Source organism: Rhinopithecus bieti, unplaced genomic scaffold, assembly GCF_001698545.2.
Source record: "Rhinopithecus bieti isolate Rb0 unplaced genomic scaffold, ASM169854v2 scaffold_1583, whole genome shotgun sequence".
NCBI lineage: Eukaryota > Metazoa > Chordata > Mammalia > Primates > Cercopithecidae > Rhinopithecus > Rhinopithecus bieti.
The window spans coordinates 2,245,343-2,262,407 of NW_016803645.1; the positions used below are offsets into that span (position 1 = coordinate 2,245,343).

Sequence of the window (17,065 nt, forward strand, 5' to 3'; positions counted from 1 at the left end):
CCCATGCCTATAATCCCAGCACTTGGGAGGCCGAGGCTGGTGGATTGCTCAAGCTGGAGAGTTCAAGACCAGCCTGGACAACATGGTGAAAACCTGTCTCTGCAAAAAATATAAAAATTAGCCAGGCGTGGTGGCATATGCCTATAGTCCCAGCTACTCGGGAGGCTGAGGCGAGAGGATCAGTTGGGCCTGGGATGTTGAGGCTACAGTGAGCTGAGCTCATGCCACTGCACTCCATCCTGGGAGACACAGCAAGATCCCCTCCCTGCCGACTAAAAAAAAGAAAAGAAAAAGCTGGGACTTGGAAAGAATAATAGTTTATCCAAAGTCCTACAGCTAGTGGGAAGGCAGAAGCAGGATTTCCATACGTGTCCAGACTCCTCCCACCATATCGTGTGGTTACAACTAAATGAGACAAAGCACACAAGAAAGAGGAAGTGGGCAAATTTGGTTTTGCTGCCTCAGAAAGTGAGCGTGACTCAGAGATTTCTGACAGCAGAACCTAGTGGTTTGTGGAGTCAAGGTCTATAAATGTTTCTGTTACTGGATTCAGGAGATTTAACTTGATAACAGAAGGTAGCTGTCAGATAAAGACTGGAATAAACATTTCTTTGCATTAGTATATGGATCTACAAATTTGAGCAATGAGAACTCTCTGGATGGTTTCCACAGAAAATGAAGTGTAGTTGAATCTCATTTATTTGGAAGTTGTCTATCTATAAGCTCACACATCCAGCACACAACAAGGAATCAGCAAATCAGCAAAACTCCATGAGTGCTCAAGTAGATGTCAAAACCAACAAATGGTAAGTCTCAGGCACCACGCTGTTTATTCCATTCCAAATGCCTTCAAGCCCTCAGTTAGAATCTATTTATTAATTCTTCTCCGATTTTCTAATCTAGAGGAGGATGGAAGAAACTCTCCATAGTATTACTGAAAATAGAAGTGATGTCTGACAGGAAGTAATTAAGACAAAAGAAAAAACAAAGCAGTTGGAAGAATGCAAAGATCTTAGTGTTAATTCAGATTATGGTGAGAGACCCTCAATAGGTGGGATTGCCCTTGTAACACATCCATGCAAGAAAGTGGGGGTTTTCACCGTCGACCCAGAGTCATCAGTATAAAATTAAACGAATTTCAGGCTACTTTTCTAGGTAGGCAGGAGGTATCTAGTACATTTATAGGACATTCACTTATTCAAAATAAGTAACATGAAAATGTGTCATTGCCTAAATGAATAGGAACTCGGCCATCTCGGAAAATTTTTAGTTATGCAAAGCAATGCATACTCAGAGGATCTTAGATAATCTGGTGTAGTATCATTCAACTATGAACTCTAATTTCCAATCATAGCTTTCACTGGAAATGGGGCAGATGACCCAGGGATAAGATACCCCTGTTGGTCTGAAGAAGAGAGAGGAAAACTTCACCATCCCAGGGATCAACCGTGCCTCCTAATAGCTATGGGACTTTGAGGAAACTAACATACACTCCAAGCCTCAGCTTTTTCATCTGTAAAGTGAATATTGTACAATTTAGGACACAGGGTGTTTGTGAGGATTAAATGACATAATTCCTGTGAATTTACCCAGTTAATGTCCTCACTCCCCACTCCCACTGTCACTGCAGTGGGGAGTAGTGGTAGTTAGAGGAAATCTCCCAGTTGGGTTTTTTGTTTTGTTTTGTTTTGTTTTTGAGACAGAAGCTCGCACTGTCACCCTGGCTGGAGTGTGGTGGTTTGATTGTAGCTCAGTGCATGCAGGCTTGAACTCCTGGGCTCAAGCAATCTTCCCACTTTAGCCTCCTGAGTAACTAGGACTGCAGGCATATACTGCCATGTCTGGCTAATTTTTTATTTTTGTAGAGATGAGGGTCTCACTATGTTGCCTAGGCTGGTCTCAAACTCCTGGCGTCAAGTGATCCTCCTACCTCAGCCTCCCAAAGTGCTGGGATTACAGGTGTGAGGCATCTCGCCCGGCCCCCAGTGGGTTCATACTCCCTCTCCTCATCTTAGGCCATGCAATCTTGGAAACTAGGGACAAAGGCCTTTACCCATGTCCTTCTTGGGGTGGTCTCACCACATGTACACTATCTCCCTTGCCCCCAAAACATCCACACAAACACACACATTCCTTGTACCAGGCCCTCTCATAACTGTAACTAAAAAGGATATTTAAATGTGTACTAAGTAATTGTGTTGACAGCCTTTTGTTTTACTTCCTTATTTTTGTCCTATTCCAATTGTGCTAAAAGTGTCAAAGTATCCGATAAAAATACAAAAGAAGCCTGACATACAAAGAAGAATAAATAAAAGGAAGGGACTTGGATAATTTGCACCGTATAAAATGAGTCTTCAAATGATTGAATCAGATGTACTGCTTCTTAATAGATATTTTATATGCTGAATAATCTGTTTTTTCTCTCTCAGTAATAGAAATGTTGACCCAAAGTTTCATAAAGCTGTTGAATGCCGTTTCAGATGTTGCAAATGCAAACTTAAGAAATAGACTGGGCACAGTTTTGGCTGGGCGCAGTGGCTCACACCTGTAATCCCAACACTTTGGGAGGTCGAAGTGGGCGGTTCACTTGAGGTCAGGAGTTTGAAACCAGCCTGGCCAACATGGCAAAACCCCATCTCTACTAACCATACCAAAATTACCCGGGTGTGGTGGCACGCACCTGTAATGCCAGGTACTTGGGAGGCTGAGACACGAGAATCACTTGAACAGGGGCGGGTAGGGGGAGGTTGCAGTTACTGCAGTCTGAGTGACAGACCGAGACTCCCTCTCAAAGCAAAACAAAACAAAACAACTTTCTGTTTCATTGAACTATCTCTTATAATTTCTCAGTGGAAATCAATGACACACATTTATGCTGGCCCAGCTTAATATAGGAGTAGATTTAAAAATACTTAGTATAATTTTTTTAACCTTTTGAGAGTATAAGATATTATTTATTTTTACTTGTTAGTACTACCTCCTTTGAGATACTTAATCTTAAAATGTAGATTCGTGATTCTTACTTTTTATATGTCCTGGTCCAATTTGAGACTATGATGAAAGCTGTAAATGCACATATCACATTAAATTATGCCCACAATTTCAGCGATCATGGTCTCCCAAAGTCCCAGGACTCAATAAATAACTCTGGGATACAGAGTAATAGATGTGCCTTTAAGAATATTACATAAATGCTGTTTATTGTAACTGAGCCTTTGACATGGATTGAGAATCAGCCAGTTGGATTTAAGTGTTCTCAGCATTAAATAGGAATGCAGCCTGTTCTATGCTGTAGATTAAACAAGTGATTTTGTAGCTTGGAGAACGGTATACCCACAGACACATTTAACAAAACACCATGCCAATATTTCAAGGTTTAAGGGGTGCCTGGACCAGATAGCCTCAACCCTTGTGCCCAAGAGTCTCATACACGTTTGGGAGCATCGTAAATCTCTAGTTCCTACCAGTGCATGGTCCCAGGAGATGAAGACCCACATAAGAATGCTGGTCCCTTCCCTCATCATTCCTTCCTCATATCCCAGCTGAGTCCAAACTGTAATGTGAGGGATCCGGGACACACATGTAGACCAGAGACTATGACAACAATGATTTTAACCTGGAAAATCTAAACAGGTATAACTACATGTTAATTTCAACTCTAAAATTTAAATACAGCCTATATGTAATATTTTAAGTGTAATTAATATAACTTTTTGGTGTATGTGCCAACATAATTGACTGCAAAATATGCTCTAGTAAGTGGCCGAATTAACTTGTTTTATAGATTTATTGATTATAAGCCACTTAAATGTGGAGCTAAGTGTAACAAAAGTAATTACTTTGGGTTTAGAACAGCTGGTTTGCTGTAGCTCTTCTTTCTCAGTGATCAAGTAACAGGGCAACTTTTCCATGAAAGCCACTCCTAGTCCATAACAATAAGAACTATTGTTTTCAAATATAAGAATCTTTATTTAAGTCAGTAGAGTGCTGTCAATTTTATCCAAGAGTAATTTGCTAAGGGGCATAAAATGTCTACTTCTTCAAAGCCCATGGGGAATATGGTGTTTCTGTGTTGGACTTTATGTTTTTTTGGGGTGAGGAGGAATAATCTACTTTGCTTTTTGTTTTGTTATTGATGTTGTTAGTGTTTTTTTTGTTTGTTTGTTTTTAGACACAGAGTCTTACTGTGTCACTCAGGCTGGAGTGCACTGTTGTCATCATAGTTCAGTGCATCCTTAAACTCCCATACTCAAGGGATCCTCCCACCTCAGCCTGTCAAGTAGCTAAGTACTACAGCGCATGCTACCATGCCCAGCTAATTTTTCATTTCTCTGTAGAGATGTGGGTCTTCATATATTGCGCAGGCAGTTCTGGAGCTCCTGGCCTGAAGTGATCCTTCTGCCTCGGCTTCCCGAAATGTTGGGATTACAGGCATGAGCCACCGCATCTGATCATTTGTTTAAGGAAGAAAGAAAAAAAGAAGCCACGTCTCTCAATACCTACATTTAAACAAATAGAAAACAAATATTTTCAGAGGCTCAGTTGAAGAATCAGAATAAGTAATAATACTCTATGTTTAACCTAAAATTGCATCTGCTTTGGACTTTACCCACAAAGAGGTCTGCCTGCATTTCAGCTTTATTGAAGATGTAAAGTAATTGTTCTTTCCTTTTGGGAGGGAAGACAAAACACCGTTCCCAGTCATGGGAGAAATGCTTCCTCCGTGCCTGGGGCTTGGAAAACGAGTGGGGAGGTGAAGTCTTCATTTACTTTGGGGTTTCATTTTTTTTTCTTTTTGAGACGGAGTCTTGTTCTGTCGCCCAGGCTGGAGTGCAGTGGCCGGATCTCAGCTCACTGCAAACTCCGCCTGCCAGGTTTACGCCATTCTCCTGCCTCAGCCTCCCGTGTAGCTGGGACTACAGGCGCCCGCCACCTCGCCCAGCTAGTTTTTTTGTATTTTTTAGTAGAGATTAGTAGAGACGGGGTTTCACTGTGTTAGCCAGGATAGTCTTGATCTCCTCACCTCGTGATCCGCCCGTCTCGGCCTCCCAAAGTGCTGGGATTACAGGCTTGAGCCACCGCGCCCGGCCTGGGGTTTCATTTTTAAAGTCATATGCCAGCTGATGAATTTTACACATGATTTGGGCACAGAATTGCTAAATTTTTGCAAAATTGAAGAGGATAAATTCCCAGTTTTCCAAGTTTTTTTTTTTTTAAAGTCATAGACTACTTTCTTTTTTATTTTCTTTTTTAAACATTTTAAGGTATTTGCTTTATTGCTTATCCGTCCTTTTATCCATCCCTCTATCCATCCATCAATCCGTCTTAAGTTTTTATTTTATGTCATTTTAAGTTCCAGTATACATGTGCAGGACGTGCAGGTTTGCTACATAGGTAAATGCGTGCCATGGTGGTTTGCTGCACCTATCAGCCCATCAGCTAGGTATTAAGCCCAGCACGCATTAGCTGTTTTTCCCAATGTTTTCACTACTCCCATCTTCCTTAGAAGCCCCAGTCAGTGTGTGTTGTGCGCTTTCATGTGTCCATGTGTTCTCATCGTTCAGCTCCCACTTATAAGTGAGAGTATGCAGTGTTTGCTGAGGATAATGGTTTCCAGCTTCGTCCATGTCCCTGCAGAGGACATGATCTCATTCCTTTTTATGACTGCATAGTGTTCCATGATATATCTGTGCCACATTTTCTTTATCCAGTCTGTTATTGGTGGGCATTTGGATTGATTCCATGATAGACCCCTTTCTTTGAATAAAAGTATGCCCTGTAGCCCAAGTGAAACTGCTAAGTGTGGACCCGCCCACTTCCCCTAGGCTCTCAGCAATTGTCCCCCGTCTCTTCTCTCACCTGCACAGAGCCTTGCTTATTATTGGGCATGGAGTAGCTTTATTCCAGCTTAATAAAGCACTCATGAGGCCGGGTGCGGTTGCTCACGCCTGCAATCCCAGCACTTTGGGAGGCCGAGGTGGGCGGATCACGAGGTCAGGAGATCGAGACCATCTTGGCTAACACGGTGAAACCCTGTCTCTACTAAAAATACAAAAAATTAGCTGGGTGTGATGGCGGGTGCCTGTAGTCCCAAATACTCGGGAGGCTGAGGCAGGAGAATGGCGTGAACCCAGGAGGCGGAGCTTGCAGTGAGCAGCGATCGTGCCACTGCACTCCAGCCTGGACGACAGAGCGAGACTCCGTCTCAAAAATAAATAAATAAATAAATAAACAAATAAATAAATAAATAAATCACTCATGGGAGGACTGAGAGGGGCTTTAGGATGCTAACCACTGACAACAGGATTTTAAGGCATGAATAATTCACAACTGATTTGTGAAAGAAATAGCAGTATTTCCTAAACTCTTTGGGTTGACATCCTGGGATAAAGAGGAACATTGGCATCCTTCTTCCTTAGATTATGTTTGTATGCACATGCACAACGCTAATATTGGTAATCTTTATTTTATTTTATTTTTGAGATGGAGTTTCATTCTTGTTGCCCAGGCTGGAGTGCAATGGGGCTATCTCAGCTCACTGCAACCTCCGCCTCCTGAGTTCCAGCAATTCTGCTGCCTCAGCTTCCCATGTAGTTGGGATTACAGGCATGTGCCACGATGCCTGGCTAATTTTGTATTTTAATAGAGACAGGGTTTCACCGTGTTGATCAGGCTGGTCTCAAACTCCTGACCTCAGTTGATCCATCCGCCTCAGCCTCCCAAAGTGCTAGGATTACAGGTGTGAGCCACTGCACCCAGCCCATAATGTTGGTAACATATATAAGAGTTACTCATTCTCTGTTGAAAGAAGAGACTCTTAACCATTCTTCTCTCTTTAAAGAAAGATTGCTCTCCATTTTCTTTGCTTTCTTTGGGTTTGAGTCATTTTTCAGTTGAATTAGCAGGGCACAGTCTGTTTTTTCAATGAACAAATAACAATGCCCTCTTGATTTGAGATTATGTAATTGACTATAATAACTCATGAAATGTTTGCAAAGTCAAAGTGAAACTGCTGACTTAAATTTAGTTTAAATTATGATTAAGAGGTTTTCTAGGAACCAACTCTGCAAAGACATTTTGGGGACCACTGGGAAATTGTTAAATCAAAGTGGTGTGTATTTGAAAGCTTATTACAATATATTTTGTAACGTGTTCTCAAAATGTTTTCTTAGAAAAAGTTTTTATAGTTCTCTGAAATCGAGCCAGAAGATCCTGAATCTGACAATTTTTTAAATAACTAAGTGAATTTTTAGGTGAAACAATCTTTGCATTGTTCCATTTATGTAGCTTTTATTTAAAAGAACGTAGAAATGCTAAACGATGAAATAAAATATTTTGGATAGCCCTACCCATTGAGCCTCAAAAGTGTTCCTGACCTTGTTCTTAGAAGCACTTCTGTGTGTTATATGCTGGTTTTCAAACACTGAAAATGTTCATATGGACTTTCACGTTATTCTGCACCCCAACACCTCACGCTCAACAGCTGAGATAAGAAAAGAAGGCTCTTCAGAGCACTGCGTCTCATTAAAGTGCTGTCCAAAATCTCATCCATGCCTGATAAAGTTAGTGGAATGTCAGGGCCTCTACTGTGATGAAAGGATCTAAATGTGACTTCTCAAGCAGCCAAAATATTAGCTGTCATCCCTGTCCGTGCAGAGTTCTAAGAGTAGGCCTTGCAGACACAAAACTGTATGTACAGAATGACCCTTGTTATGTTACAAATTTTCAAAATGAAAAGAAGAAAGTGGACAGGAAATGAACAATGAGTTCACAGTGGGTACCTGTGGACCTGGGGATGATGGTGATTTTTGTTTTCCTCTATTAACTTTTCGTTTGCATTTTTAAGCCTACAACAATGCAAATATGTATTTGTAAATGTCAAAACAACATAGTTTTCTAAAAAGTGGAATAGATGCTGTAGTTATTGGCAGAGCCAAAATCAGAGTGAGGACATGGTGACCGTGAGCCCTGAATGTAAGCTGCCCAATAGCATTGCCAGACCTGCACGTCAACCTGGGATTTAAAATATGCTCATGGTAGGGGTGCTGAGTCAGGAACCTGCTTACATGCCAGAAGGACCAAATACCTAGAACGGTAATGACTTTCGGCTGGGCACGGTGGCTCACATCTGTAATCCCAGCACTTTGGGAGGCTGAGGTGGGTGGACTGCATGAGTCCGGAAGTGCAAGACCAGCCTAGGCAACATGGCGAAACCCCATCTCTACAAAAGATACAAACATTAGCTAGGTGGGGTGGTGTGTGTCTGTAGTTCCAGCTACTTAGGAGGGTGAGGCAGGAGGATCTCCTGAGCCCAGGAAGCTTGCGACTGTAGCGAGCCATGATCATGCCAGGCTGGGTGACAGAGTGAGACCCTATTAAAAAAAAAAACGAGGCCAGGCGCGGTGGCTCAAGCCTGTAATCCCAGCACTTTGGGAGGCTGAGATGGGCAGATCACGAGGTCAGGAGACCGAGACCATCCTGGCTAACACGGTGAAACCCTGTCTCTACTAAAAAATACAAAAAACTAGCCGGGCGAGGTGGTGGGCACCTGTAGTCCTAGCTACTTGGGAGGCTGAGGCAGGAGAATGGCGTAAACCCAGGAGGCGGAGCTTGCAGTGAGCTGAGATCCGGCCACTGCACTCCAGCCTGTACAAAAGAGCGAGACTCTGTCTCAAAAAAAAAAAAAAAAAAAAAAAAAAAAAAAAGAAAGAAAGAAAAAAGAAAAAGAGAGAGAGAAAATAAAAGAAAAAAAGAAATGTAATGACTTTGGACCAGTAGGGAAGCAGAGAGATCAGTGTCATTGTATATCACACATTCAGGATCTGCATCCAACCCTTCTGCATCCAATCCTCCTGACTTCCACTGTGGCTGGGGCCCTGTCAGTCTTTCTCACTTTAATGTTCTTTCGCTGTTTTTATCCAAAGCCATTGAGGATGATATTCCTTTTTTTTTTTTGAGATGGAGTCTCTCTCTGTCACCCAGGCTGAAGTGCAGTGGCCGGATCTCAGCTCACTGCAAGCTCCGCCTCCCGGGTTTACACCATTCTCCTGCCTCAGTCTCCCGAGTAGCTGGGACTACAGGTGCCGGCCACCACACCCAGCTAATTTTTTGTATTTTTAGTAGAGATGGGGTTTCACCATGTTAGCTAGGATGGTCTGCATCTCCTGACCTCATGATCTGCCTGCCTCGCCCTCCCAAAGCACTGGGATTACAGGCACGAGCCACCACGCCTGACTGATACTCATTTTAACAACATTTTGGGTGGTACATACATTTTGGTCAAGGAGAGACACAGACAGAGTTTTGCCTGCGTGCTGGTAGTGGCCACAAATGAATCTCTAGCCTGGTAGTTTCTAGGGTGTGTGGTGGCGTTGAGGGTGGGATAAACAGGTGAAAAGATGTGGTGCTGGCCTCTGGGAGAAGCAGAGAAGGCAACAGTGGATCTGAGAAGTGACTTTTGTGTTTCACACTCCCTTGTCTTCTTTACATCCTCTTCTTATAGCAGCTCTTCCCCTGCCTCTGGTGTTTCTGTCCTCCTGGTGCCCTCTGGGTGGTCAAAACCCGACAAGAGCACATCTTGGAAACTGCTTGCCCTAAAGGGCTCCTTTTCTTTCATTTCTGTCTTGTTCCCTTTCTTCCCTATCTCCCTGTGCTTCCTTTATCCTCATGAAATGTATGCGCAGAGTCCACAGCATATTTAGACTCAGAACACTGAGATGTTTGAGAGTAGTAGCTATCAGGTCCTTCATATAGCTAATAATTTGGGACTAATATTTTGAACAGTGTCAGGTGTTGTGGGAAGTCAGGGACCCCGAACGGAGTGACCGGCTGGAGCCATGGCAGAGGAACATAAATTGTGAAGATTTCATGGACATTTATCAGTTCCCAAATAATACTTTCATAATTTCTTACACTTGTCTTTATTTTAATCTCTTAATCCTGTTATCTTCGTAAGCTGAGGATGTACATCACCTCAGGACCACTGTAACGATTGTGTTAACTGTACAAATTGATTATAAAATGTGTGTTTGAACAATAAGAAATCAGTGCACCTTGAAAAAGAACAGAATAACAGCGATTTTAGAGAACAAGGGAAGACAACCATAAGGTCTGACTGCCTGTAGGGTCAGGCAAAAAGAGCCGTATTTTTCTTCTTGCAGAGAACCTATAAACGGATGTGCAAGTAGGAAAGATATTGCTAATTTCTTTTCCTAGCAAGGAATATTGATATTAATTTTCTGGGAAGAGAATTACATTCCTGGGGGAGGTCTATAAATGGCTGCTCTGGGGATGTCTGTCCTATGTGGTTGAGATAAGCACTGAGATATGCCCTGATCTCCTGCTGTACCCTCAGGCTTACTAGGATTGGGAAACTCCAGCCTGGTAAATTTTTGGTCAGACTGGTTCTCTGCTCTTGAACCCTGTTTTCTGTTAAGATGTTTTTCAAGACAGTATGTGCACTGCTGAACATAGACCCTTATCAGGAGTTTCTGATTTTGTCCTTGCCCTGTTTCCTCAGAAGCATGTGATCTTTGCTCTGCCATTTGCCCCTTGAAGCGTGTGGTGACCTACTCCCAAAATAGAAAGAACCTACGTTGAAATATTGGGGATGGGTTCCCCTGATAGTCAGGGAAGACAGTGTGCTAACATGACCTGCTACATTAGGTGGTGACCAACCAACTGCTAAGAGTATGTGTGTGTGTGTGTATGTGTACACATGTGTGTGACAGGCAGCCACCTCCTGGCTGTCAGAGAGCTCCAGATGGTTCAGGACAGAGGCATGCCCAGGAGTATTGCAAGAGTCCCAAAGCTCTGGGGAAGAGAGTCTAAACTTCTCTGCAGTTTTGGTTTAGACATGTACAGACTTAGCTGATGGACTGAGACTCACAAAAGGCTGGACTGGAGGGAGAGCCATGGGGCTGCTGGCAAAAACCAAGATGAGCCAAGAAGTCTAGCAATGTGGGAAGAGGCAGCAGATCCTTGTGCAGGCGTTGCTGACCTAGACCCCCTGTGCTCTCTGTTCCCCAAGCAATGCCCACAGCAAAGTGTGTGCCACCGATGCTCACAGCAAAGTGCGTGCCACCATGGAAAGTCCTCGTCAAAGTAATGAGCAGAAAGAGGTGTGTGTGTGTTGGTGGGTGGCTGTGGTGAGATGGGGGTGCCCAGAGGAGGTTGGGGGCAGCACAGCAGCCATCCATGAGCAATAGAGTGGCAGCTGCCAACAGAGCAGTCAACAGCAGCCAGAGTGGAGATGCCAGGGCAGTGGTCTTCATTTGTAAAAATAGCACCACCTTCACAGGGTTGCTGTGAAAATGAAATATTTAATGCATGAGCAGCATCTAGCACATGACTGTACAAATTAAATAATCAGAGCTTAACAAATGTTGGCTATTAGTACTTTCTTTCTTTTTTTTTTTGAGGTGGAGTCTCGCTCTGTTGCCCAGGCTGGAGTGCAGTGGTGCAATCTCAGCTCACTGCAATCTCCACCTCCCAGGTTCATGCCATTCTCCTGCCTCAGCCTCCCGAGTAGCTGGAACTACAGGTTCCCACCACTACACCCGGCCAATTTTTTGTATTTTTAGTAGAGACAGGGTTTCACCATGTTAGCCAGGCTGGTCTCGATCTCCTGACCTCATGATCCACCTGCCTCGACTTCCCAAAGTGCTGGGATTACAGGCGTGAGTCACCATGCCCAGCCAAGTACTTTCTTTAAAAAGTAATTTTTATATTTTATTTTTTAAAAGAGATGGGGTCTCACTCTGTTGCCCAGGGTGATCTTGAACTCCTGGTGGTGAAGGACTTTTTCTTTAGTTCAGCTAAGAGCCGAGTTCTTGTCACACAACCGTGAAAGATTAGGCTCGCAGGCACTTTGAAGGGTGAGAAGGGCAGGGTTTATTGGGCAAAAAGGAAATAAAAAGGGAAACAGGGACTCTCAGCAAAGCGAGAGTTCTGCTGGTAGGCTTCCTGCCTCACAGATTGAATTCCCATTTACCATCCCAGAATCCTCCCCTCTGCAAATGGTGTGAAATTCGGTGGCTCCACCCCAGTGCCCACGCCTCCCTGTGCAAAGGCCACTCGAATGTTCTCTGGGAACCCCTTTATACTTGGCTGTCTCACTGAGGTCAAACAATCCCCCAGCCTTGACCTCCCAAAGTGCTGGGATTACAGGCATAACCTACTGCATCTAGCCTCCAGTGCTTTTATCATTGGTGCTTTTGTGAGATTTCTTTACTTTTATCTACTTCTACTTGTTTGCAAGTGGTTACATAGTTTGATTTTACATGATACAATAAAAAGGATTCGGCCCAGTTTTTGTTTTAAGCAGAGAAATTGCTTCTTAGGATGTATTTTAAAGAGTTAGATTACACCTGAAGTGGGTTGAACTTGAGCAAAGTTTTAAAAATAATTGTGTCTCAAAGTTGAACAAAAGAATTGGACCCCAGTGTCATTCTTTGCTTTAAGAGGATTGTGAGAATAACTAATAACAATTAGGAGGTTAATATATTATTGAAAGTGGTAATTTTACCAGTTTTGAACTCATGTTCAAAGACATAATTGGAATAATTTTCAATAGACATCAGTCTTTATTTCTTAGGAAATTACAGTGATTAAATTAATGGCAGGCAGCCTCTCTTATTATTTGAAGATAATAGGAGTCTGTTGAGGATTAGGGGGGAAAAATGAATGATACATGTTCTATTAAAGACTTCACAGTTGAAACATTTCTTACTGCTCTCTGTCTTGCCACAATTTGTGTATTTAAGCACAATCATCAATGCAACTTCCTTTACTGTATTTGGCATAAAAAGTAATTCAAATGAAGAATAAGAATAATGCTTTCCTTGGGATTCCAGTATAGAGATTTCTTTTAGGGGATGCCTAATATGCCAATTCAAAAGAAAGTTATGTAATGCTTGAAGAGCTCTGTGGAAGTGGAAAAGATAGTTCATTTTTTTCTCTGGATATTTTTCAGGAGTCTGTTCCTGCTTCTTTAGGAAATTGAACACTGGACAATAATAATAATATCACACTCGTTATTCAGACATTTTCAATTGCTCTAATTTCTCTTTTACTTTGAAGTGAGATATTCAGATCACTGAGTATTAGAGAAATGGTGCACTGATGAAGCAGTGAATGGATCTTGATCTGTTATCTCAGCTTGAGGCTTAGTAAAGTGGTTTTTGTCAGTGGACCATTGTACCCTATTTTCTTGAATATCTTTCTATACTGAAAATGATTTAGATGGTACATCTGAGTCTAATGCCACCCAGATAAGCATCTGCAGTTGCGATGACCTGGACTTGGGTGGTACTGCTTTTTAGATTTCAGTATCACTCTAAACCTTGTCTGGCTTTTGCCCGTGTCAGTACCCTTGAGCTATAGGTTGGGAAACCTGTTTGTTTCTCTTTCTGGCTGGAATGTCTTTTAGAGATTCATGTTATAGGTTGTGACTCAAGTTATATACACCGATTCCCAAACTCTTCTTGACTTGATTCTAGACTAAACAACACTGCAATTGTGAGGCCCCCAAGGCAAAAGTAAATAAGAAAACTACCTAATTTAATATGCTAGAGAGTTTTTGCAAACATACAGATGACTACATCAGGAAATACTGTTTTCATTGCTTTGGAAAGTAGGAGGAAGTGACATAAGATCTTGTTCTGGGGAGAAAGAAAGAGTTAGCACATTATTAGTTGCACCAAAGCAGAGGCAAAAACGTGAAGAAAAGTCAGTGACTTTGAGTGTTAGCTTACTTGATACAGCTAACACTCATTTATTTTAACATATCGCCACTTTTAAGTTAATACCAATTTTTCCCATTGTTTCTGGTTTAACTAGTATAATTTGAAATAATCATGGTTGGAAATGTTTAGATAAATCATGATGCCTCACTACCTTGTAATTTAACACCACAAAATAAGAACTGTAAGGCAAAGGGTTTGGACAACAGGGAGTACAGGTTACAAAACAGAAAAAGAGATCTGGATTTATTTGACATGAAAATAGAGGGTTTCTTACTCCAGGGTGTTTTTTACAGGAATTCTATACTTAAATTTTGGCCGCTGAACTAGACTTGCTGATTGTATGAACTTGGATAAAATTCCATTCAGAAGAGAAAAGATGACCAAAATAAAAAACCTACCTCATGGGACTGTAGTGCAAATTGCATGAATTAATCCATATGAAAGCATTTTGTAAATTGCAAACTGTGACCCTAAATTTACTTTATACGAGACAATCACTAAGTGTTATTAAGTGATTGAAAGGAAGTATTAATCCAGCCTGTTATGTGGTTTTCCGAATGTATAAAAACAAGGAAAGCATTCCAACCTGTGAGCACCTCTGCCAGAAATGTTTACCTTAGTTGTGAAGGAACAGTCAAATCCAAATTGAGGGGTATTAGGCAAAGCAACTGGCCTGGACTCTACAAAAACGTGTTGTGAAAGGTAAAAGGAGACTGTAGACATGCCTTGGTGATCCCTGATTAAATTCAGGATTTAAAATAAAATATAACAAATATTCCACACTGAAACAGACATTAGTGATACAATTGGAACATTTGGACTGTATATTGATTGCATTGTGTCAATTTAAAATTTTCGGCTGGGCATGGTGGCTCAAGCCTGTAATCCCAGCACTTCGGGAGGCTGACGTGGGTGGATCACGAGGTCAGGAGATCAAGACTACCCTTGCTAACATGGTGAAACCCCATCTCTATTAAAGTAAAAAAAAAATTTAGCCAGGCGTGGTGGTGGGCACCTGTGGTCGCAGCTACTCAGGAGGCTGAGGCAGGAGAATGTTGTGAACCCAGGAGGCGGAGCTTGCAGTGAGCCAAGATCATACCACTGTACTCCAGCCTGGGCCACAGAGCAAGACTCCATCTCAAAAAAAAAAAAATTTCCTGAGTGTGACCATTATTATGTAACTATGGTGGGATCATTGCTCTTAGGAAGTATATGCTGAAGTATATAGGGGGTGAACCATCTTTATGTCTACAAGTGATTCAAATGGTTCAGCAAAATATTTAGATATACAGAGAGATAAAGCAAATGTGGAAAAATGTCATAATTTGGGAATCAAGGTGAAGGCCATCTAGTTGTTCATTGCTACCTATTCCTACAACCTTTCTACAGTTTTAAACATTTTCAAAATACAATTTTGGAAAAAAAATTTAAGAAGAAAAAATCCAGGTACTCAAAAATACAGATCTTGAAATATGTCCTTTACAGAGCATGTCTTCCTGCAATTTTATTTTCTGTGAGATGCCGATATATAGATTTTAAAAAAGAAAATCTGTGTTTTATAAATGTATGCTTTTAGGCAATGAACAGGATTATTGTTACTAATTTGAAGCATATTCCCACTGGCTGGGCGCGGTGGCTCATGCCTGTAATCCCAGCACTTTGGGAGGCCGGAGGCGGGCAGATCATAAGGTCAGGAGTTCAAGACCAGCCTGACCAAAATGGCGAAACCCTGTCTCTACTAAAAATATAAAAATTAGCTGGGCGTGGTGGCACTTGCCTGTAATCCCAGCTACTCAGGAGGCTGGGGCAGGAGAATCACTTGAACCCGGAAGGTGGAGGTTGCAGTGAGCTGAGATTGTGTGCCACTGCATTCCAGCTTGGGCCATAGAGTGAGACTCTGTCTCAAAAAAAAAAAAAAAAAAGAAATATATTCCCACTGGAAAAATTCCAGGAAAATAGATAGAAGTTCTCAATCCATGTGCACATCTTTTGTGGTATTTAAAAGTGAAGTAAAAATGTATCATGGGATGTGTTCAAAAGGACAGAACATTATTTTTACTGTCCTCTTTAGAAAAAATTCACATTTGAGGATCTCAGTTTAATGATTTTGTGATAATTTGCTACCCGGATCTTCTTTCCTATGAGATTAAACTTTTGTTTTCATTTTTTGAGAGAGACATTGGGAAGTTATTGTTAGCAGAGGTGAATCTGTGTAGGTCTGCACCAACTTGATTCTTGCCTCTTCAAAGGAAAGAATTTGATTGAGGGGCATGACTTAGAGTGAGAGACTGAGGCAAGTTTTTGAGGAGTGAGAGCTTATTAAAAAGTTTTAGAGCACGAACCAAAGGAAGTAAAGGACATTTGGAAAAGTGCCAAGCAGACAACTTGAGAGATCCAAGTACCCTGTTTGATCTTTGACTTGGGGTTTTATACATCGGCATGGTACAGGGGTTTCTGTCTCTCCTCCCCTGATTCTTCCCTTGGGACTAGCTTTCCGCATGCGTAGTGGCCTGCCAGCACTTGGGAGGGGAGCATGCTCAGTGTATTTACTGAAGTTGTGTGCGTGCTCACTTGAGGCATTTTTCCCTTACCAGTTGAGTGTTCCTAGAGGGAGGTCATATACTAGTTAAACTCTGCCATTTTGCCCCTTAGTACACATACTTGGGCCCACTTGCCAACTCCTGAGATCTTATCAGGAAGCTGCTGATTGCCAACTTCAAGTGGTTCCTACCTATTGGGAGACTGCCTGTCCCTGGCACCAGCTGCCACCAATTATTATTTTAGAGAGCCAGTTTAACAACTACCTGACCATCACCTGATGGTTTAACATTGCCTGACCTGTTTGTGTTTGATTAGCTATCTACCCTAACATTATCATGATGATTGACTTACTATTCTGTTGCTTATTCTTGGGGTTGATGTGGTAGGATTCTGATTTTCTCCCAGGTGATTGAGTCCAGGCAGAAATCTCATGATTCACTTTTCTCTCTCTCTCTCTTTTTTTTTTTTTCCGTAAAGGTCAAAGACAACAGAACTGGACCAAGAAAGTTCATAAGTTTTTGGTATGTAATTGAAAACTCTTTGCAACAAATTCTTTCTCTTTAGTGATATTTATGGCTTGAAAGGCCTGAGTTTCACTTTGTTATTCAAGTTTGTGAATCAACTTAGTGTAGTCTAGATATGTTTATCCTAGTCTAGGATTTATGCAGAGGGAAGTTCATAGTATTACTACCTTTGGTCCTCTGAAGATTACTTTTCAGTGGGAGAATTAAGTAATTTATTTAGTTATTTATGGGTTGATTCTTTTTTTTTTTTTTTTT

General features: G+C 41.8%; 1 protein-coding gene across 5 annotated transcripts in view; it reads left to right on the forward strand.

Moving 5' to 3' along the window:
* The window catches only part of IPCEF1 (interaction protein for cytohesin exchange factors 1), a 217,360-nt gene that overhangs the window by 58,377 nt on the left and 141,918 nt on the right, over window positions 1–17,065 (forward strand). For 3 of the 5 annotated variants that reach the window (XM_017892162.1, XM_017892181.1, XM_017892158.1), the window contains exon 2: window positions 16,764–16,807. The exons of the other annotated variants lie outside the window; for them this stretch is intronic. The gene's annotated coding sequence lies outside the window, so the exon portion shown is untranslated. The remainder of the gene's footprint in view (window positions 1–16,763; window positions 16,808–17,065) is intronic. 5 annotated transcript variants of the gene reach the window in all.